This window comes from Geotrypetes seraphini, chromosome 12, assembly GCF_902459505.1.
Source record: "Geotrypetes seraphini chromosome 12, aGeoSer1.1, whole genome shotgun sequence".
NCBI lineage: Eukaryota > Metazoa > Chordata > Amphibia > Gymnophiona > Dermophiidae > Geotrypetes > Geotrypetes seraphini.
This window is the reverse complement of record NC_047095.1, coordinates 106,017,114-106,039,751: the sequence shown is the minus strand read 5'-3', so window position 1 is coordinate 106,039,751 and position 22,638 is coordinate 106,017,114. Positions and strand designations below refer to the sequence as shown.

The following is a 22,638-nucleotide window of genomic DNA, read 5'->3' as shown; positions in this document are numbered from 1 at the left end:
TTCCTTGTTTTCCAAGCATGTTTTCAGTTTGTTTCATACATTCATGCTAATAAAATCTTTAAAGTTCTTTAGAATGTTTTATTCTAAGTTAATAGACATGAAGGCCATTTTGTATCTAGATTTCTGAGAAAAGAACAGAACCTTATGTTAAATATAATAGATTTAGAATAAGGATGTACTGGAGTGCTTGTAGACTTGCCACCATGCACGGTGGGACAGCCATTTTGATCACACTGACATAAGTAGCACTTAGAAGTGGAAATAGTGATTTCATGACTTGCCAAAATCCCTTAAGAGAGACTCCTTAGGAAAGCAGAGAATTGGAATGCAAGACAGTGCCCTATTGATTGCAATCTAGCTAAACACAGGAAACAGTAGAACTGAATGGGCAATTATCTGCATGGAGAAGAGTCACTTGTGGAGTCCCTCAAGGGTCTTTACTGGGATTTGTGTTGAATAATGGGGAAATGTTAAGATGATCTATCATTTCTACAAATACTAATCATTCTAGTTTTTTGTTAGGTATTTCCTGTTGTTCCTATCAGGTTTTAGCAGAATAATATAGCACTTGGGCATAAAGATACAGCCCAGCAATCCAGCACTAGAGGCCAGAATAGCAAATATCTCCACTGCCACTGTATACTTGCCCTTGGAGCTCAAGTATGTTGGGATGAAGGAGATCCAGACGCTGCAGAAGACCAGCATGCTGAAGGTGATGTACTTGGCCTCATTGAAACTGTCAGGTAGATTTCTTGCTAGGAAAGCTACGATGAAGCTGACACCAGCCAGAAATCCCAGATAACCCAGAACACAGTAAAATGCAACTATTGACCCTTCATTACATTCAATTAATATTATTCCAATTTCTGATCTCATATTAAGATATGGGAATGGGGGAGCAGTGAATAACCAGACAACACACAAGATTGTTTGTATAAGGAAGCAGAAAAGAATTATAGAGTTAGAGACCCTGGAACCCATCCATTTCCTGAACTTGCTTCCAGGTTTGGTGGCTTGGAAGGCTGTGACCACAGTGATAGTTTTTGCTAGTATGGAGGAGAGAGAGATGGAAAAAGTGATTCCAAAAATAGTTTGTCGGAGAAGACAAGTCACTTTTTTAGGACGTCCAATGAATACCAAGGTGCAGAGGAAGGAGAGCATGAGGGAGATAAGGAGAATGTAGCTGAGGTTCCGGTTGTTGGCTTTCACTATGGGAGTATCTCGGTAATAAATAAAGATCCCCAGAATGACAGCAGTGATTAAAAAGAAGACATTGCTGATAAGAGTCAAAGCTAGGCCCAAAGGCTCTTCATAGGATAGGAAGGTTATAATTTTGGGGATGCAGGTATCTCTGTTTGAACTGGACCATTGGTCCTCTGGGCATGTTGTACAGCTATCCATATCTGAGAATGAAAAATATAGTCTCATTATCTCATAAATAACATCAGTTACAGGACTGCAAATGAACACTTTTCCCTTATTTTAAAGGAGATTTCAAAATCAATTTTTAACAGACAGTAACAAACATTAAACAAGTAACAATGAGCTTCCTGCAAATCTTATCCTGCATTATCTATTAGAAGTGCTTGAGCCTGAAATGTTCAGCTTTAAAGGATTCGATATATCTTATACAAGGAAGGTTTAGTTTCATTGGCGGTATCCAGCTCATGTTTTTAGATTTGGCATAGGGTGTTCCACCAGGACATTGGACGGTCCATTTGAAATAGACCACTGAGATCGCAGCTGAGATAGACAGATCAGAACATGCTTAACTTTAACAGAGTTTTATAGAAAACTCTGCAGGAGACAGACATGAGAGAAGCCACTTCTTGTCTTGGATTGGTATATTGCTACTATTTGGGGATTCCAGAATCTTTCTACCCTTTGAGGATTCCACATGGATTGTTGCTACTCTTTGGGAATTCTGCATGGAATGTTGTTACTATTCAGGGATCCTGGAATCTTTCTTATCTTTGGGGATTCCCTGAGGAATGTTGCTACTATTTGTAGATTCTGGAATCTTTCTACTATTTGGGGATTCTGAATGGAATGTTGCAACTATTTGGGGATTCTGGAATCTTTCTTCTCTTTGGGGATTCACTATGGAATGTTGCTCCTATTTAGAGATTCTGGATTTTTTTCAACCTTTGAGAATTCTGAATTGAGTGTTGCTACTATTTGGGGATTCCACATGGTATATTGCTACTATTTGGAGATTCTGGAATTGTTTTTATCTTTGGGGATTCTGCATGGAATGCTGTTACTATTTGAGGATTCTTTTATCTTTCTACTCTTTGGGGATTCTGTATGGAGTGTTGCCACTATTTGGGGATTCTGGAATCTTTCTCCTCTTTGTGGATTTTACATGGAAAGTTGCTACTATTGGGGATTCTGAAATAATTCTACCCTTTGGGAATTCTGCATGGCACCATGCATCTCAGGCTTGCAGATAGCTGAGCTGCCTTGGGGAGAGCAGAAATCCTGCTGAGCTTCATAAGGCCAGGGAGATATGATGGAGATGTTTAAATATCCACATGACATAAATGTACATGAGGTGAATCTCTTTCATTTGAAAGGAAACTCCAGAGTGAGAGACATGGGATGAAGTTAAGAGGTAATAGGCTCAGGATTAATCTAAAGAAACACTTTTTTACGGAAAGGGTTGTAGATGTGTGGAATAGTTGCTGGGTAGAGATGGTGGAGATAAAGACTGTGTCTGAATTCAAGAAAGCATGGCACATGTGATCTCTTACGGAGAGGAGGAAATAGTGGATGCTGTGGATGTGCAGACTGGATGGGCATTTGGCCTTTGTCTGCCCAAATGGTTCTGTGCTCTATGTAGCTCTTAAAGGGTTGGGTTTTGGCCTACAGGCAATAGGTCAGATTAGGGTTACTATATGGTTCCAGAAAAAGGAGGATGGATTGAGACATCTGGGTTTTACTTCCATTGCTTTCTGACAGTAACAAACAAGCCTGGTTTTTATAATATACTAGCCTTTAAGCCCATTACAGCAGCAGCAGCACCAAGTGATCGGGAGTAAACCACCGGCGAGCAGGACTTGGGAACAAACTGCTAGCACTGGGTTATGGGTTAGCTGGTTGCCCGTGGATCCTCTGGCTCCTGCAGCTTCCCTTATTCCTCCAGCTTCGGTTCCAGTGCCAGAGGAGTGATGAAGCCATGTCCCCGGAGCAGCAGCATGGCTGCATGAAGCGGTGTCTTCGTGGCTGGAGCCAGGGCCGCCATCAGGGCAGTACTAGCAGTCCTGCATTCAGGGGCCCGGAGGTAACAGGGGGCCCGGGCTCCCCCAAGGTCCTAGGCAATGTTCCCTCTAAGGCAGCGGTCTCAAACACGCAGCCCACGTGTGGCTCTCCAGGTTTTATTTGCGGCCCGCGGTCTGGAGGCGATCATTCTCTTCCTTTTGGAGCAGCAGCCGGATCGTTCGTTCAAAGCCGCGGGTTGGCGGATCCTTGCGCTATCCACTCCTGCATCGGAAGCCTCTCTGATGTCACACCATCAGAGAGGCTTCTGACGCAGGCGCGGATCTCGCAAGGAGCCGCCACCCGCGGCTTTGAACGAATGAGCCGGCCAGACACGCTGCTGCTCCAGTGGCGTACCAAGGGGGGGGCGGTCAACTGTTTTCCTTAGAGTGCGGCTCGTCTAGAGCAGTGGTGCCCAACCTGCTTCCCTTCCCTTCTCACTGCTGCCATCGGGATCAGGCCGGCACCGTATCTTTGATCTCCCTGCTTCTCTTCCCTGTGGAGCCGACCAACTCTCGCGGCGGCCCGACGTCAATTCTGATATCGAGAGGACGTTCTGGCTAGCCAATCACTGCCTGGCTGCCCAGAACGTCCTTTCCGACGTTAAAATTGACGTCGGGCGGCGAGAGTTGATCGGCCCCGTGTAGAAGATTGTGGCAGCGGCAGCAGCCTATTCCGCGGCGGTGGTGGCATGGGGGAGGCAGGAAGGAAGAAAGAAAGAAGGGGGGGCAGGGAGCCAGAAAAAAAAGCAAAAAATGGGGCACGGAGGAAGGAAGGAAGAAAGAAAGAAGGGGGGGCAGGGAACCAGAAACAAAGCAAAAAAATGGGGCACAGAATCAGAGAAAGACAGACATAGAGAAAGAAAGAAAAAGTTGAGTGAGGGAATGAGGTCTGGAGGAGAGGAAGCATACAGGAGGCTGAAAGAAGGGAAGAAATATTGGATGCACAGTCAAAAGAATAAAGTGCAACCAGATGAAATTACCAAACAAAGGTAGGAAAATGATTTTATTTTCAATTTAGTGATCAAACTGTGTCTGAATTTATATATGCTGTCTATATTTTGCACTATGGCCCCCTTTTACTAAATCGCAATAGTGTTTTTTAGTGCAGGGAGCCTATGAGCGTTGAGAGCAGCGCTGGGCATTTAGCGCAGTTCCTTGCGCTAAAAACTGCTATTGTGGTTTAATAAAAAGGATGGGGGGTATATTTCTCTATTTTTGTATGGTTGTTACTGAGGTGACAATGCATAGAGTCATCTGCCTTGACCTCTTTGAAAAAAACCCAGAATAGGAATGATAATTAACATTTTCTCAGCGTATAGTGTGCTTTGTGTTTTTTAATTTTATTTTTGGTAGATCATTTTGACTTGGTCATTTTAAAATTGCTCGCAAGCCCAAAAAGTTTGGGCATCTCTGAGCTAGAGCGTTGAAACTGTGTATTAATATTTTATCCCCCCTTTTACAAAACTGTGGAGCGTTTTTTAGCGCCAGCCATGGTGGTAGCAGTTCTGATGCTTAGAATTCTATGAGCGTCAGGGCTGTTCCACCGTGGCTAAAATCCACACTACAGTTTTGTAAAAGGGGGAGGGGTTAGTTTGTGATGACATATTCCATACTAGGCGAAGGTGTTTTCTGTGTTCTATGTGTTTGAAAGACATGGTTTTCTGTTAGGATTGACAATGTAGGATTGATCTGTGCTGGTCTGGCTTGTTTAGTTTTACAATGGGTGTATTGTAAGATGCTGTAAGATGCTGTAAGATGCTGTAAGATGCTGCCTTTTCCTAGGTACTCATGTGTGACGTGTGGTTTGTTACTAAAAATCATGATTTTCTTACAGATGGGGGGGGGGGGCAAAAAATGATGGGTCCCGGGTGTTACATATGCTAGGTACGCCACTGTATTTAAAGATACCAGAAAGCTGGCGAAGCAAAAACTTTAAGTAAATTGTTATTCTTCTAAGTTTTGAGTAATTAACCCTCCCACAATCTCACGGGCACTCGTTTCAAGTTTTAAGTTTATTGAGATTTTGATTTAAACGCAATATCAAATATTTTCAATGCGTATAACAAAAATAAATTTGTGGAAATAAATAAAACCATTTGAACAATAAACATACAAACATATCCATAGATGATTAAAATTACATAAGGAGTACAAGGATAAACTACATTTGTTTAAAAATGTGTCCTCTGCGCCTGCTCATAAATTTGTGGAATATGTAACTTGTTGCTCATGCATATTTTTTTTTGCACACACCTCATCAATCCTTAGAGGGAACATTGGTCCTAGGCCACCATAGCACAAATTCCTGTATTATTCTTCTGCTATGCACAACAATAAACAATAAACACTGCTGACATACTTTTTTTTGTCCCCTGCCAATTTCCTGATAGCACCCCCCCGGACAAAACTGGGGGGAAGGGGTGCGTGGGGGGCCCCAATAGGATTGCTCAGTAAGGGGCCCAGAAATTTCTGATGGCGGCCCTGGCTGGAGCAATTTGTCATCTCTTCCCCCTTTCTTGCATCTCTCGTGCTGGTGGTTTTTTTGTCTTCTCCCTCCCCCTATATCATGCCACAAGCTGTCACAAGCCTCCCCATGTGCCATAAGCTGCCCCATGTGCCGGAAATCGAATTCAGCATGGACGGACACAGCATGGTGACAGGGAGAACAAAACCCTAAGTGTGCATGCATGTTTAGGGTTTCATTATAGAGGATTGTACATCTATTTGTGTACTCAGGTTATCTGGATGCCAGCCTTTAATATCTGGATTTTATAGTCATGGCACCCAGTTTAAAAAAAAACATTGACTGTCAAGGCTGAATATTGACCCAGTAATGCATAATCAGGTGCATATCACATTATAATGATAACACTCACCAGTTTGGTTGGAGACCTCTCCCTCTGGGCAGCGGATACAGTCATAGCAGCAGACAGGGTCTCCTTCTCTAGTTAACTTCCTGAACCCAGGAAGGCAGCTCGAGCTGCATCTGGACTGTGGACGTGTCTGAGGATTGAGAAAAAATCTGAATAACTTGAAGTAACCCTGAGTTGTGACTTTTCAAATGCAGCATTATATTTCTCACTAAATATGAGCCCAGGTCACAAATTAGAAGTGCTTGTCTATCAAATCAAGATCCACTTTTATGCAGATGACATACAGCTCTACCTCCCTCTAGATCAGGGGTAGGCAATTCTGGTCCTCGAGAGCCAGAGCCAGGTCAGGTTTTCAGGATATCCACAATAAATATGCATGAGATAGATTTGCACGGAGCTTTGCGGTGGCCCCTCCTTCTCTCTCCAGGGCGTGCGAGCTTGCTCCGCCCCTCCCTTGCCGGGAGCATTCAAGTTTGAGGAGGGAACGGCCTCCTCCACGCAGCCTTTTCTGCCGGGAACCAGCTCCTGCATGGAGCTTTGCAGCGGCCCCCCCCCCCCCTCCGGGTCCACTGACGATCGGGCCAGCTCCTGCACGGAGCTTTGCGGTGGCCCCTCCTTCTCTCTCCTGGGTGTGCGAGCTTGCTCTGCCCCTCCCTTGCCGGGATCATTCAAGTTTGAGGAGGGAATGGTGCTTAGCCGTTCGGTGGGCTGGCTAAGGTGCACGGCAAAGGCGCGTGCCTTTGAGCGCGCCTTTGCGAAGCACCTGAGCGGAGCATACTCAATCTCCCCTGCTCTAGCTTCCCACCACGTGTAGCCTGGCACATCCAAACAACGGACGAAAAACACTAATTCTGCCACCCAGCTACTCGGGGACTGCTACGCTGAACTTCCACACATCTCTACAAGTTCCTCTGAACAACTTGCGCCTGCTTGAGAGATCTCTACTTCTGCCCTGGAAGACCCCGCAGGCCCACGGACTGGAAAATCTCTGATAAGTATTTGCATGACTACTCCAGCTAAACCTTTAGCTTAACTTTTCCACTTAAAATACCTCATGATTATTCCAGTCAATTCCTACCCATCCCTGCATGATTGATCTACTAGCCTACCTCTCTTAAACCGTTCAGTCTCTTGGACCACTCTATTTAAGATGGCTATCTTAACTAATTATTTGATTTGGGTCCTTATGGCCTATTGGATCTGCTACAAAAGCAGGTCAGTTGCTGCATTTTTTGCTATCCCTATCCCAGTACTCATAAGATCTCGCCCTGCTAACTCAAACCACCTTAGAGCCGACAATCCCTCTCTATATAACTGTTCTGAATGGGGTCCCTTCCAAATACCGGTAGTACTCCCCTCACATAAACCTAGCAGACCACACTGCAAAAGACTGCGGAAACTGAGAAAGATCACCTATTCTGCAACCACCGATGCTCCTTACCACCAAATTCTTCACTGCTTCTATTTAAACATACGTTCCATTAGGAACAAGTCACAGCTGGTCAAAGACTGGCTGGAAGAAGCCAACCCCGATTTTGTCCTCCTAACAGAAACTTGGCTGGTCTCAGATAACGACATTATCATACGCGACTGTCTCCCTTCTGGGTTCAAAATTTTATCTCTACCTAGAAGCAGAGGTAAAGGGGGAGGATTAGCCATCATCTTAAAAGAATCTTTCAAGTCCACAATCCTAGCCTTAAATTCCTCAGCAGACCTTGAAATCATGTCCTGTAAACTCTGGACAGACCAGTTAGAAGACGCGCTAATAATTACCTTATTCTACATTCCGCCTAAGAAATGGCCCGCAGCCAAAGACTCTTTCTACGAATTCCTCCTCACAAACTCTACACTAGGCCCACACAACCTACTAACAGGCGATCTAAATATTCACCTAAATCAGACAGAACAGGGTGACTCCAAAGATCTAATTTCCTTCATTTCTTCACTTGATTTCTTCGTGCCACCCCCAGAAAAGATCCATCAAAAGGCCAACAGCTAGATATAGTCACTTTTTCCACCAAAGAACCATCCAATCCCAAAATACAATGGAACCAAGCCACATGGACCGACTCTCTATGGTCCGACCACCGTTTATGCAGTTTCCAACTCAGCTGGCTAGTAAGACGCTCCCCATCCAAACCCAAAGTGCAAAAAGACCTAATAAAATGGTACCTAGCAGAGGTAGGGTGAACCCAATAGAATTCTGGTCACACTATGAACTAACGTCTAGCCCAGACTCAGCCTCCTTCTCGGTGGACTCTTAGACCAACAAGTGTACGCAGTTTTAAACAAAATGGCCCCCAGTAAACTAAGAAAAATAAGAAACAAGAATCTGGATGGCTGGTACGATACTGAGTTAGGAAACATGAAACGGGAATTACGGAAACTCGAAAGACAATGGTTGAAATCAGGGGACAGTGTGGGGAGGTCAAATTGGAGACTAAAACTAAACGAATACAAAAAACTAATAACAAAGAAGCGCTACAACTTCTACGCCCAAAAAATTGGATCGCCAAACACCAATATTAGAAATCTCTTTGAATTAGTCAATAATCTCTATGACACACAGGCCCTGTCTCGCTCTACCCTTGATTCCCCCCATCTGCAGATGAACTGGTGGAATTTTTCAACAACAAAATCATCAAATTGAGATCAAATCTAGCGAGCTTCTCAACCAACCATTTGAACTACCCGGTTGCCCAATACAAAGATGACCCTAGGGTAGATATGGCCTGGAATAACTTCACTACACCATCCTGGCAACAATTCTCCAACTATTATGCGAAATACACCGTCTCCTACTGCAGATTAGACTGCTGCCCCCCAAACATTATGAAAGTCGCGCCACTCTCTTTCAAAGCCAAGTATTCAACTGGCTCTCCTCTCTCCTGCTAACCGGTACTTTCCCTGAGGATCTAGGCCAGATTCTGATCACCCCAATCGTAAAAAACCCTAGAGAACCTACCAAACAGACATCTAATTACAGACCAATTGCGAGCACCCACTTTTTCATCAAGTTAATGGAAGGTCTGGTCAACCAGGAACTAGTAATGTATCTGGAGAAATTTAGCATACTGCACGACAATCAGTCTGGTTTCCGCTCTGGATTCAGCACCGAAACTGTCATAGCATCACTATTGGATTTCCTCCACACCTTATTCAGTCAGGGTACCAGTGCTCTTTTTCTGCAACTAGAACTAAGTAGTGCCTTTGATCTAGTTGACCACGCTATTCTGATTGACTGTCTGGAGTCAATTGGTCTTTCATGTAATGTGTTAAAATGGTTCAAGGGTTTTTGAGCAAACGGTCATATCAAGTCTACAGTGACAATAAAAAATCCGTTAGTTGGATCAACTCATGCGGACTCTCGCAGGGCTCTCCCCTCTCCCCCACTCTGTTCAACATCTACCTTGCCTCATTGGGGAACTTACTTCAAAACCTAAAGGTTAAATTCTACATCTATGCAGACGATATCACCATTGTTATTCCCATTACCACTCTGACCTCCAAGACTAAGACTCATCTTTCATCCATTCTAAAGGAAATTGAACTATGGATGACCAACTTCAAATTGAAGCTCAACACCGACAAAACTAAATTTTTCCTCGCTACCCCCAATGACAAAATCAGCGACCCATCGATCTCCTTGAACGGTCAGGTCTTCCCTATTGACCACTCCATTAAAATCCTAGGAGTCACCCTGGACCGCTACCTCACTCTTAATGCTCACACAGATCTATTAGTTAAAAAATGCTTTTCTGTACTATGGATACTCAGAACCATCAGAAAATACTTTGATGCTCCATCCTTCCGCTTACTGGTTCAATCTTCCATCCTGAGCCTGCTTGATTATTGCAACATTATTTACTTGGCATCCTACAAAAAAACCATCCTAAGACTCAGAGTCATTCAAAACATGGCAGTTCGGCTGATCTTTAGGCTGAAGAAATGGGAACACATAAGCCCCTACTATCAGAAACTCCATTAGCTGCCCCTAGAGGCGCGAATCCTGTTTAAGTTCTCCTGTCTATGTTACAAATCAATATTTGGCCTAGCCCCCACTTACCTCGTTTCCAACTTCAATCTGGCCAGTTATCTTAGACCCACACAAAGAATACATCTGTTCTCCTATCCGTCAATAAAGGCCTGCCACTACAAAAGATTCTTGGACAGAACTCTTGCCTTCCAGGCAGGCAAATGGAACGATTGGCTTAGTAATGTTTTTGCACTCTCATCATCCTACTTCAATTTTAGAAAACAGGTAAAAACGAGCTTGTTCAATCGATTTGTTAACTAAGAATCTTCTCAGCTCTGCTTAATCAACCAGTATCCCTAATGAACTAAACAGCTTTCATTTTCCTTCTTTATGTAAGATTGTATAACTCTCATATTCTTTCATTATGTAAAATTGAATTGCTGACTTTGATTGTAACCTCTTCGCTGACTTTGACTGTAACCTCTTCGCTGATTGTCCAGCGCTTCTTGCTGTAAACCGCCTCGAACTTCTATGGCTTAGAACATAAGAACATAAGAAGTTGCCTCCACCGGGATCAGACCAGAGGTCCATTGCGCCCAGCGGTCCGCACCCGCGGCGGCCCATCAGGTCCATGACCTGTCAAGTGTTCCCTGCCTTTAAAAAAAAAAAAAAAAAAAAAACTATCCTTACTTCTATCCGTATCCCTCAATCCCCTTTTCCTTCAGGAATTTATCCAAACCTTCTTTGAATCCCTGTAGTGTCTTCTGCCCTACCACAACCTCTGGGAGTGCATTCCATGTGTCCACCACTCTTTGGGTGAAGAAGAACTTCCTGGCATTGGTTCTAAACCTATCCCCTTTCAGTTTCTCCGAATGCCCCCTTGTACTTGTTGTTCCCCACAGTCTGAAGAATCTGTCCCTACCTTATCTATGCCTTTCAGGATCTTGAAAGTTTGTATCATGTCTCCTCTAAGTCTCCTCTTTTCCAGGGAGAACAGCCCCAGCTGTTCTAGCCTGTCGGTGTACGAAAGGTTTTCCATACCTCTTACTATTTTCGTTGCTCTTCTCTGGACCCCCTCAAGCAATGCAATGTCCTTTTTGAGGTACAGCGACCAATACTGGACACAGTACCCCAGATGCGGGCGCACCATTGCATGGTACAGTGGCATGATGACTTCCTTTGTCCTGGTCGTGATACCCTTCTTGATAATACCCAGCATTCTGTTTGCTTTCTTTGAGGCTGTCGCGCATTGTTGTATCCACCAGCACACCCAGGTCTCTTTCAAGGGTACTTACCTCTAGCAATGTTCCCCCCATTGTATAGCTGAACATCGGGTTCTTTTTCCCAACATGCATGACCTTGCATTTCACTTTTTGGCCCACTCTTCCAGCTTCGTTAGGTCACTTTGCAGGTTTTCACAGTCTTCTGTGGTTCTAACCCTGCTGCAGAGTTTGGTGTCATCTGCAAATTTGATAACCTCACATTTCGTCCCTGTCTCCAGATTGTTTATAAATATATTGAACAGGAGTGGTCCCAACACCGACCCCTGCGGAACTCCACTCGTGACCCGTTGCCAGTCTGAGTATTTGCCCTTCACTCCAACCCTCTGTTTTCTGCCCGCCAACCAGTGTTTAATCCATCGGTATACATCCCCCTCCATTCCGTGGTTCCACAGCTTCTTAAGCAGCCGTTCGTGGGGTACCTTGTCGAAAGCTTTTTGGAAGTCGAGGTAAATGATGTCTACGGGTTCCCCTTTGTCTATCTGGCTGTTTATTCCCTCAAAGAATTGTAGCAAGTTTGTGAGGCAAGACCTTCCCTTGCAGAAGCCATGTTGGCTCTCCCTCAGCTGCCCATTTTTTTCCATGTGCTCGCAGATGCTGACCTTAATCAGTGCTTCCATCATCTTACCCGGAACCGAAGTCAAGCTCACCGGCCTGTAGTTTCCCGGGTCACCTCTTGATCCTTTCTTAAAGATAGGTGTGACATTTCCTATTTTCTAGTCCTCCGGGATCTCCCCAGTTTTCAATGATAGATTACATATTTGCCGGAGTGTTTCCGCTATTTCCTTTCTCAGTTCTTTTAGTACCCTTGGGTGGATTCCATCTGGGCCCGGTGATTTGTCGCTTTTTAATCTATCTATCTGTCGTAGGACGTCCTCATGGCTTACTTCTATTCGCTCCAGCTTTTCATCTAGATCCCCACTTATGATCTCCTCAGGTTCTGGTACATTGGATGTGTCCTCGCTCGTGAAGACCGACGAGAAGAACTTGTTTAACCTGTCTGCTACCTCTTTTTCCTCTCTTACCACTCCCTTTCTGTTTTCATCATCCAACGGTCCCACTTCCTCCCTCGCCGGTTGCCTCCCCTTCACGTACCTAAAGAACAGTTTGAAGTTTCTCGCCTCCCCAGCCAGCTTCTCTTCATATTCTCTTTTTGCTTTCCTAACCACTCGGTGGCACTCTTTCTGGTGTTTTTTGTGTTCCTTCCGGTTTTCCTCAATTTGGTCCTTTTTCCATTTTCTGAATGATGATTTCTTGTCGCTTATCGCCTTCTTCACTTTCTTTGTTATCCACACCTTGTTTTTTGTTTGATTCTGTTTGCGCCCTTTCCTAAACCTGGGGATGTACATGTTTTGTGCTTTTTGCACCGTGTTCTTGAGTAGGGACCAGGCTTTCTCTATGGTCTCCATCTTCCGTGAGCTGTTTCTGAGTTTATGTCTCACCATTTTCCTCATAGCTTCGTAGTTCCCTTTTCTGAAGTTGAGTGCCATCGCTGTGGTTCTCTTCACTTTTGATGTTCCCATTTCTAGTTTGTACTGGATCATGTTGTGATCACTGTTTCCTAGTGGCCCTACTACTACCACCTCCTTTGCGGGTCCCCCTAGACCATTGAGGATTAGGTCAAGAGTGGTATCTCCTCGTGTCAGTTCCTGGACCAGCTGCTCCAAGAAGCAATCCCTTTATGTATAGCGCTATTCCTCCTCCCTTCTTACATGTCCTGTCTTTCCTATAGAGTTTATAACCTGGTAGTACTACGTCCCATTTGTTGTCCTCAGACCACCATGTTTCTGTGATTCCAATTATGTCTAGGTCCTCTTTGTTGGCCATGACTTCCAGCTCTCCCATTTTGGTCCGTAGACTCCTTGCATTGGCGTACAAGCAATTTAAGTTTCGGTTTTTTACTTTCCCTGTTGTTCTTCCTTGTGGGTTGATTCTCTTGTCGTCCCCCTCTTGGGGTGCCAGCCCCCGAGTCCCATTTTGTTCTTCCCCTTCCCATGGTGTGTTTTCTTTGTCCTCAGCTGTCTTCCTCATTTCTGCATGTCCTTTTAGTTCCTGCTGTTTTTCCTTCTTTTCGCTCTCTAATTTCACTTCTTCCTTGGACTCCTGTAGTTCGTCTTTGAGTCCTTTTTCGCAATTTTCCCACTTGCCTTGGAGGCCTACTTTGCATTTTTCTCTTTCAGTATCTTCCTTTGATATTCCTTCCCGAAGCGTTGACACCAGATCGACTGTCAGCTTTCCCCCTCTCCTCAGTTTAAAGCCTTGTCTATTGTGCTCTTGACGTTATTTGCCAGCATTCTTGTTCCTGTCATGCTGAGGTGCAGTCCGTCCCTCCTGTAGAGCTTGTTCTTACCCCAAAAAGTTGACCAGTTCCTTACAAAGTGGAAGCCTTCCTCTTCGCACCATCTCCTCAGCCATGCGTTTGGCGGTATATAAGAATAAAATTATTATTATTATTATTATTATTATCTCAAGGAGGCAGTGCATGCAAATCCATCTCATACATATTCATTGTGGATATCCTGAAAACCTGACCTGGCTCCGGCTCTTGAGGACCGGAATTGCCTACCCCTTCCCTAGGTCAACATCGAGATGTACAAATAAAAACTTCATTGCTGCCTAACTGAAATAAAGAACTGAATGACTGCAAACAAACTACAGCTAAACGCATCAAAAGCCGAACTTCTCTGGATACACAAGGATTCCTGCACATACCCCCATCCATCCCTTTCTTGGGAAAATGACATCCTTACAGCCAAAGATAACATTTGCAGCCTGGGAGTGATTCTCGACTCATTCCTGTCGCTCTCAGATCATGTATCAAAATTAGTGTTTTCATGTTTCTATTACCTACGCCAGCTAAAGTACATCCATGTTTACTTTTTAGAGAACGATTTTGCCCAGCTACTATATGCATTTATGTACATAAGAACATAAGCATTGCCTCTGCCGGGTCAGACCAGGGGTCCATCGTGCCCGGCAGTCCGCTCCCGCGGCGGCCCCCCAGGTCCATGACCTGAAAGTGTTCCCTACCTAACCTAAAATATCCATACCCTATTCGCTCAATGTCCTGTAAGGTAAACCTCTATCTGTACCCTGTTATCCCCTTCGCTTCCAGGAAGTCATCCAGTCCCTTTTTGAACCCCAGAATTGTACTCTGTCTTATCACCTCTCCGGGAAGCGCGTTCCAGGTGTCCACCACCCTCTGAGTGAAGAAGAACTTCCTTGCATTCGTTATGAATCTGTCTCCTCTCAGTTTTTCTGAATGACCTCTTGTTTTAGTTGTCCCTGCTAGTCTAAAGAATCTGTCCCTCTCCACCTTCTCTATGCCTTTCATGATTTTATAAGTTTCTATCATGTCCCCTCTCAGTCTCCGCTTCTCCAGGGTAAAGAGCCCCAGCCTGTCTAACCGTTTGGCATATGAAAGGTTCTCCATACCCTTTATCATCCTCGTTGCCCTCCTCTGGACCCTCTCGAGTATTGCCATGTCCTTCTTGAGGTATGGCGACCAGTATTGGACGCAGTATTCCAGATGTGGGCGCACCATTGCTCGATACAGTGGCAGGATAACTTCCTTTGTTCTGGTAGTGATACCTTTTTTGATAATGCCCAACATTCTGTTCGCTTTTTTTGAGGCCGCTGCACATTGCGCCGCCGGCTTCATTGTGTTATTCACCAATACCCCCAGATCTTTTTCTTGGCTGCCTTCCCCGAGTACCCTCCCTCCCATCGTATAGCTGTACATGGAGTTCCCCTTCCCTATGTGCAAGACCTTACATTTCTCCACATTGAAGCTCATCTGCCATTTTTTTTGCCCACTCACTCAGTTTGTTCAGGTCACTCTGCAGTTCTTTGCATTCCTCAACAGTTCTGACCCTGCTGGAGAGTTTTGTGTCATCCGCGAACTTGATAACTTCGCACTTTGTCCCCGTTTCTAGATCATTAATAAATATATTGAACAGCAGTGGTCCCAGCACTGACCCTTGCGGAACACCACTTGTGACCTCTATCCAGTCAGAGTAGTGCCCCTTTACTCCTACCCTCTGTTTCCTGTCCGCCAGCCAATTTTTGATCCATCTGTGCACGTCCCCTTCCACCCCGTGACTCCACAGTTTCTTCAGTAAAGCGTTCATGGGGCACCTTGTCAAAGGCTTTTTGGAAATCTAGATATATAATGTCTACTGGGTCACCTTGGTCCAATTGCTTACTTATCTCCTCAAAGAAATGCAGTAGATTTGTCTGGCATGATCGGCCTTTACAGAAACCATGCTGGCTCGATCTCATCAGATTATTTTTTTCTATATGCTCATTGATACCTTCCCTGATCAGTGATTCGGCCATCTTCCCCGGAACAGAGGTTAAGCTCACCGGTCTGTAGTTTTCCGGGTCGCCTCTCGATCCTTTTTTGAAGATCGGTGTAACATTCGCTATCTTCCAGTCCTCCGGGATTACCCCTGTTCTCAAGGACAGGTTGCAAATATGCTGCAGTGACTCTGCTGTTTCATCTCTGAGCTCTTTCAGTATTCTCGGGTGGATCCCGTCTGGGCCCGGAGCTTTGTCCGTTCTTAATCTATCTATCTGCCTGAGAACGTCTTCGAGGCTTACCTCCATGCATGATAATTTCCCCTCTTGATCTCCCCTGAAGATTTTTTCCGGTTCTGGCACACTGGATGTGTCCTCTATTGTAAAGACCGACGAGAAGAACTTGTTTAGCCTACCAGCCACCTCTTTTTCCTCTTTCACCACTCCCTTCCGGTCACCCTCATCCAGGGGCCCCACCTCCTCCCTCGCTGGCTGTTTCCCTTTCACATATCGGAAAAATGGTTTGAAATTTCTTGCTTTTTTGGCCAGTCTCTCCTCATACTCTTTCTTGGCTTTCCTGACTACTCGGTGACATTCTTTTTGATGCTTCCTGTGCTTTCTCCAGTTTCCTTCAGTTTTGTCTTTTTTCCACTTCCGAAATGATTTTTTTCTTGTCTCCTATCACTTTCTTTACTTCACTGGTTATCCATGCAGGGTCCTTCATCTGATTCTTCTTGGAACCTTTCCTAAATCTTGGTATATATAGGTTTTGGTATATATAGGTTTTGGTATATATAGGTTTTGTTATCACACTTAGACTATTGCAACATGCTACTGGTAGGCTTACCCCCCCAAAATGTGTCTCATCTCCAAGGCATGCAAAACACTGCAATCCAACTCATGAAAAACCTGGGCTTCCATGACCACATCACCCCTGAACTAAAATCCATGCACTGGCTGCCTATCCAAAAATGATGCATCTTTAAAGCCCTGGTTCTAGGTTTCAAGACATTCCATAAGATAACACCAAGCTACATAGCATCAAAACTACAAATTTATGTCCCCAACAGATCACTGAGATCCCAAGCAGAAAAACGGATAGCCATTCTACCCACATGCTCACTCACATCTGAAACAGCCTGGAAACACTCTTATTCCCATTTTATAACCAGATTATGGCAAATCATCCCCCATCTGTCAGATCGTTAAACAGTGTATGGAATTTCAGGAAGGCCTTGAAAACCTTCCTCTTTACAAACCCACCTTCTTAGCTTGCATCTACATCCCTGACTGACCCTTATGCCAGACCACCGGACCAAAAAATCATCATACTTTAATGATGCAGAAACCTACAAAGCTATTTTACCTTATGTTAGGCTCTGCCCATACGGAAAATGATGTAATTTAAACCACCATAGGCTATGTATTTTTGGAAAATGCTGCAATTATAAAGCACCCTATGTCCACTATGGGGCTCATAATTGAAAAAAAGTGGCCTAAACCCGGCCCATGTGCATAAGGCCCCACCCACAGGAGGGGTCTAAGGCTACTGGGCCGATTCTGGTTGGCCCAGGCACCTCAAGCCACACCTGTGGGGTGGGGTTTGAGTCACCTGGACCATTCAGGCCCTAAGGCCAGCCATTTGAGGGATGGCTGGCCTGCCGGACAGATGGGCTTGGGACCCATATGTCCGCCGGCCAATGTTTTTCAGGTAGGGGGTGGGGGTGGGGGATAGGGTGGTCTCCTGGGCAGGAGGGGTTGGGCTCCCTCCTGCCTGATCTTGTAGGGGGTTGCATGGCAAGGAGGGCTTGGGCTCCCTCCTGGCCCGATCATAATCGGCATGGGGGGTTTGCGGATCACCGGAGCAAGAGGGCTTGGCCTCCCTCTTGCCCCAATTGTAATCAGCGGGGGTTCATGGATCGCCAGAACAAGAGGGCTTAGGCTCCCTCTTGCCCCGATCGTAATCGGCAGGGAGGTGGATCGCGGATCTGCAGGGCCAGAAGAGCTTGGCTCTCTCCTGGCCCAATGTTGTCAGGGGGGGGTAACAGGTCTCTGGGGCAGGAGGCCTTGGGCTTTCTCCTGCTCCAATGGTGTGTTTTGGGCGTTTGGGAGTTAGGCTGTTTTTGGTTGATTATATGTTGTTAGTATAGACATAATGGTGGTCTGGGCATTTAAACAGCTGAACATAGAAGCAGACCATTATTTTTTTAAAAACTCCTTTTGGATGTTTTTTTTGATAATGGACATTTTCTCTGCTTCTATTTTCAACATTTAAGGCCTTAGGCCAAAAGGGGACTTAGACTTTTTTTTTATTATGCCCCTCCACGTCTATATTTCCAAATCTGTATGTTATGACTATACTGTAAAAGCTGAAATTTATACCTCTATGCACACCAAGCTTGTTTTTCCCATCAAAGTTTGTCTTACTTATACTGTGAATGTACTCTTGTAACCCGTTCTGGGATCCTTTGGGAGGAAGGGCTAAATAAATGAATAAATAAAATAATAATAAATAAAAAAATATCTGGCAAGATCCCAAGGAAAATACCAGATTTTATGTTGTTTATCCTAGGAATAAGTAGTGGATTTTCCTAAGTCCATCTTAATAATGACTTAGAACATAAGAACATAAGAATTGCCACTGCTGAGTCAGACCAGTGGTCCATCATGCCCAGCAGTCTGCTCACGTGGCGGCCCTCTGGTCTAAGACCAGCACACTAACTGAGACTAGCCCTACCAGCGCACGTTCTTGTTCAGCAGAAACTTGTCTAACTTTGTCTTGAATCCTTGGAGGGTGTTTTCCCCTATAACAGCCTCTGGAAGAGCGTTCTAGCTTTCTACCACTCTCTTGATGAAGAAGAACTTCCTTACGTTTGTACGGAATCTATCCCCTTTCAACTTTAGAGAATGCCCTCTTGTTCTCCGTACCTTGGACCTGTCCTTATCTACTAAGTCTATCCCCTTCAGTGCCTTGAATGTTTCGATCATGTCCCCTCTCAATCTCCTCTGTTCGAGGGAGAAGAGGCCCAGTTTCTCTAATCTTTTGCTGTACGGCAGCTCCTCCAGCCCCTTAACCATCATAGTCGCTCTTTCCTGGACCCTTTCGAGTAGTACTGTGTTCTTCTGCATGTACGACGACCAGTGCTGGACTTTTGTTTTAGGAAATTCTCCAAACATTTTTTAACATAGTAGATGATCACAGATAAAGACCCGAATGGTCCATCCATTTAAACCCTGCTAAACTAATTGCCTTCACCACATTCTCTGGCAATGAATTCCTGAGTTTAATACATGTTCAGTGAAGAAATATTTTCTTTGATTTGAATGAAATCTACTAAGTAGCTTCATCGCAAGCCTCCTAGTCCTAATATTTTTGGAAAGAGTGAACAAGTGTCCACTCCACTCAGTATTTTATAGACCTCTATCATATCACCCCTGAGCTGTCTCTTCTGCAAACTGATTTAGCCTCTCCTTGTAGGGAAGTCGACCCATCCCTTTTATCATTTTTGTCACCCTTCTTTGAACCTTTTCTAATTCCACTATATTTTTTTTGAGATATGGTGACCAAAACTGTATCCAATATCATGGTGTGGCCATACCATAGAGTGATACAAGGGCATTATAACATTTTCATTTTTGTTTTCCATTCCTTTCATGATATTCTATTTGCTTTCTTATCAGCTGCCGCACATTGAGCTGAGGGTTTCATCATATCCTCAAAACCTAGATCCTTTTCCTGGGCAGTGACTCCTAACACAGAACCCAGCATAACCTAACTATAGTTTGGGTTCCTCTTTCCCACATGCATAACTTTGCATTTACTCCCATTAAACATCATCTGCCATTTTGATGCCCAATCTTCTGGTTTCACAAGGTCCTGTTGCAATGTTTCACAATCCTCTTGTGATTTAACAACTTTGAACAACTTTGGGCTCCTTTTACGAAGGTGCCCTAGTGTTTTTAGTGCATGCTACAATGCCGCAAGCACTAACCCCCCCGCGCTATACGGAAAATACTAATGCCAGCTCTATTGAGGCACTAGCATCTAGTGCGCGTGGCATTGTAGCATGCGCTAAAAACACTAGGGCACCTTCGTAAAAGGAGCCCTTTGTGTCATCAGCAAATTTAAACTAACATAAACTAAACTAAAACTTGGCTTTTTATACCGGGTCTTCACCAAATGAGGAGTTCACTAGTTATTTTCATCTCCAGATCATTGATAAATATGTTTGGTTTGTTTTTTAAAAATCTTTATTCATTTTAAATCCAGCATAAAGTGCAACATATTATCATTTATAATTCTTTATTGATTTTTAAACAAGAACAGTGTTATATAAATAAAAGAACAGTATATTATTGCATTCAGTCATAACACTAATATCTATATAGATAACAGAACTATCATTCAATAATTACATTATTTTGCATATAGTAATAACATAAGAACCAAGTAAATAATATAATATGAAACCAAGTTACCTAAAATATCATTATCAATTTGTTTTTTAAAAATCTTTATTCATTTTAAATCCAGCATAAAGTGCAACATATTATCAATCAATTAGCTCAATAGGCAGCACTCAATTCCTTCTAATGATACAATAAATACATAACCCCCTCCTCATCCCCATCCATATTCCTAAAAGTGTAAAAACATTTAATATAATGCAAATGAACAAGATAAACAACCTTGCAATCCAATAATAAATTATTTTCATACCCCCCCCCCTCACCCACCCATCCTGGATGCATATAATCAAAGGGCTAAATCCAATAATCAATTTTTACAAAATTTTGTTAATGGGTCCCAAACACCCTTAAATTTTTTATAATGTCCCAATTGTATTGCTCTCATATGTTCAAATTTATAAGTTTGGCACAAGGATTCCCACCAAAAACTATAGTTTAATCTATCCCTATTTTTCCAGTTTTTCAGAATAAGTTGTATAGCGACTCCCGTCATGATAAAAAGTAATTTGCTGTTATGGGAAGTTATTGGACTCTTGGTCCTCATTAATGTGCCAAACAGCACTATATCATATGTCAATGCCACTGGATTTTCTAGTATTCTATTGATTTGACTCCAAATGGATTGCCAAAATTTAAGTATCAAGGGACAAAAGAAAAGCAGATGATCCAGTGTCCCTATATCGTGATGACAGTGCCAGCATCTATTTGACTTAGAACTATCTAATTTTTGTAATCTAACAGGGGTCCAAAAACTTTTATGCAACAAAAATAAAAACATGTTTGTCTCATAGATGCTGACGCTGTACATTTCATCCTCCAAGTCCAAATTCGTGGCCATTGAGACGCAGAAATCTGCTGCTTAATCTCAATGCTCCAAATATCTTTTAAGCCTGTTTTGGGTTTGTTATTCAAATATTCTGATATTAATTTGTACCACTTGTTAAAAAGCAGCAGACCCAGTACAGGCCACTACTGGCCTTTGGCAGAAGAATGGTGTTTGGTTTGGTTGGGGGGGGGGACAGGAGCTCCACTCTAGCCCCAGTGGAATACTGTGGCATGGCCATCACCAGCTCCCAACTCCACCTCCTACCTCCTCCCAGCATTGTACTTTAAATCTTCAGGGCAGCTGTCGTGCAGCATCAATAAGCAGGCCTGCCCCCAGAATTAGAATGAAGAGTTTTGAGGCAGACCTGCTCGTTGACGCTGCAGGGTGGCTGCCCCATGATATAAATTACAACATTGGAAAATGGATGGGAGGGTGAGAACCAACTGTCAACCATCCATTTTTGGGGAGGCCCCTTTGGCCTCCCCTGTTCTGATGCCTATAAATAATATTGGGCCACCAGACATTCATCATTGGAGCACCAGAACTAGTTTTCTCACTCGGATCCAATAAATTCCTTGTCTTTTCAAGGTGCCAGTTGTTGAGAAATCCAACCTGATCTCATCTTCCAGACCCACACCTATATAGTGGGTCTGTGGTGTAAGAGATGGTTGACTACAAACAGATGTCAACTGAATTAAAGAATGGAAAACAAGATATAGTGTCCAAATGATTATATAATCCAACGAAGTTGATGGAACACTAATAGTGTATATAATATGGTTTAAATCAAGGGAAAAAAGACCTCAAAATACCCCAATAGTGTGATCAATGAAGTCACAACTGTTTCGGGGTTGGGTATCATCACAGGTCAAAAACCCTTGAATTTTAATGTATTTTATTTTAATTATTTTTTAAAAATTTTCTTTTGTGATAAATATAGTGTATATCAATTTTCTATCAATATTTTCTTCTTTGTGAATGAGCATCAAATGACCAGCAACTATTAATTCAATTCCATAATTATCATCATACTTATATTTATAAAATGTTAAGCACTTATCTTAATAACCCAACAGAGGCCCGGTCCGTTTCGCACCAATGGGATTCTTCAGGGGTAATGAAAAGGCTTATTGACTTGCCAGTTGAACTTCAATTTTGCTCAAAGATAATAGTGTTTGCTGCTGGTGAAATCATTGCTCGATCTATGCTTTTTTGATCGAGCAACCCCTGAAGAAGCCCATTGGTGCAAAACGGACCGGGCCTCCGTTGGGTTATTAAGATAAGTGCTTAACATTTTATAAATATAAGTATGATGATAATTATGGAATTGAATTAATAGTTGCTGGTCATTTGATGCTCATTCACAAAGAAGAAAATATTGATAGAAAATTGATATACACTATATTTATCACAAAAGAAAATTTTTAAAAAATAATTAAAATTAAAAACATTAAAATTCAAGGGTTTTTGACCTGTGATGATACCCAACCCCGAAACAGTTGTGACTTCATTGATCACACTATTGGGGTATTTTGAGGTCTTTTTTCCCTTGATTTAAACCACATTATATACACTATTAGTGTTCCATCAACTTCGTTGACTACAAACAGATGCAACTCTGGGTTTGCACAAGATCTGACATGTTGTCAAGCTG

At 43.5% G+C, this 22,638-nt stretch overlaps 1 pseudogene; it reads right to left on the bottom strand.

Annotated features, from left to right (window-relative positions):
* Positions 1 to 489: 489 nt before the first annotated feature.
* The window catches only part of LOC117346241, a 50,050-nt pseudogene continuing 27,901 nt past the window's right edge, over positions 490 to 22,638 (bottom strand).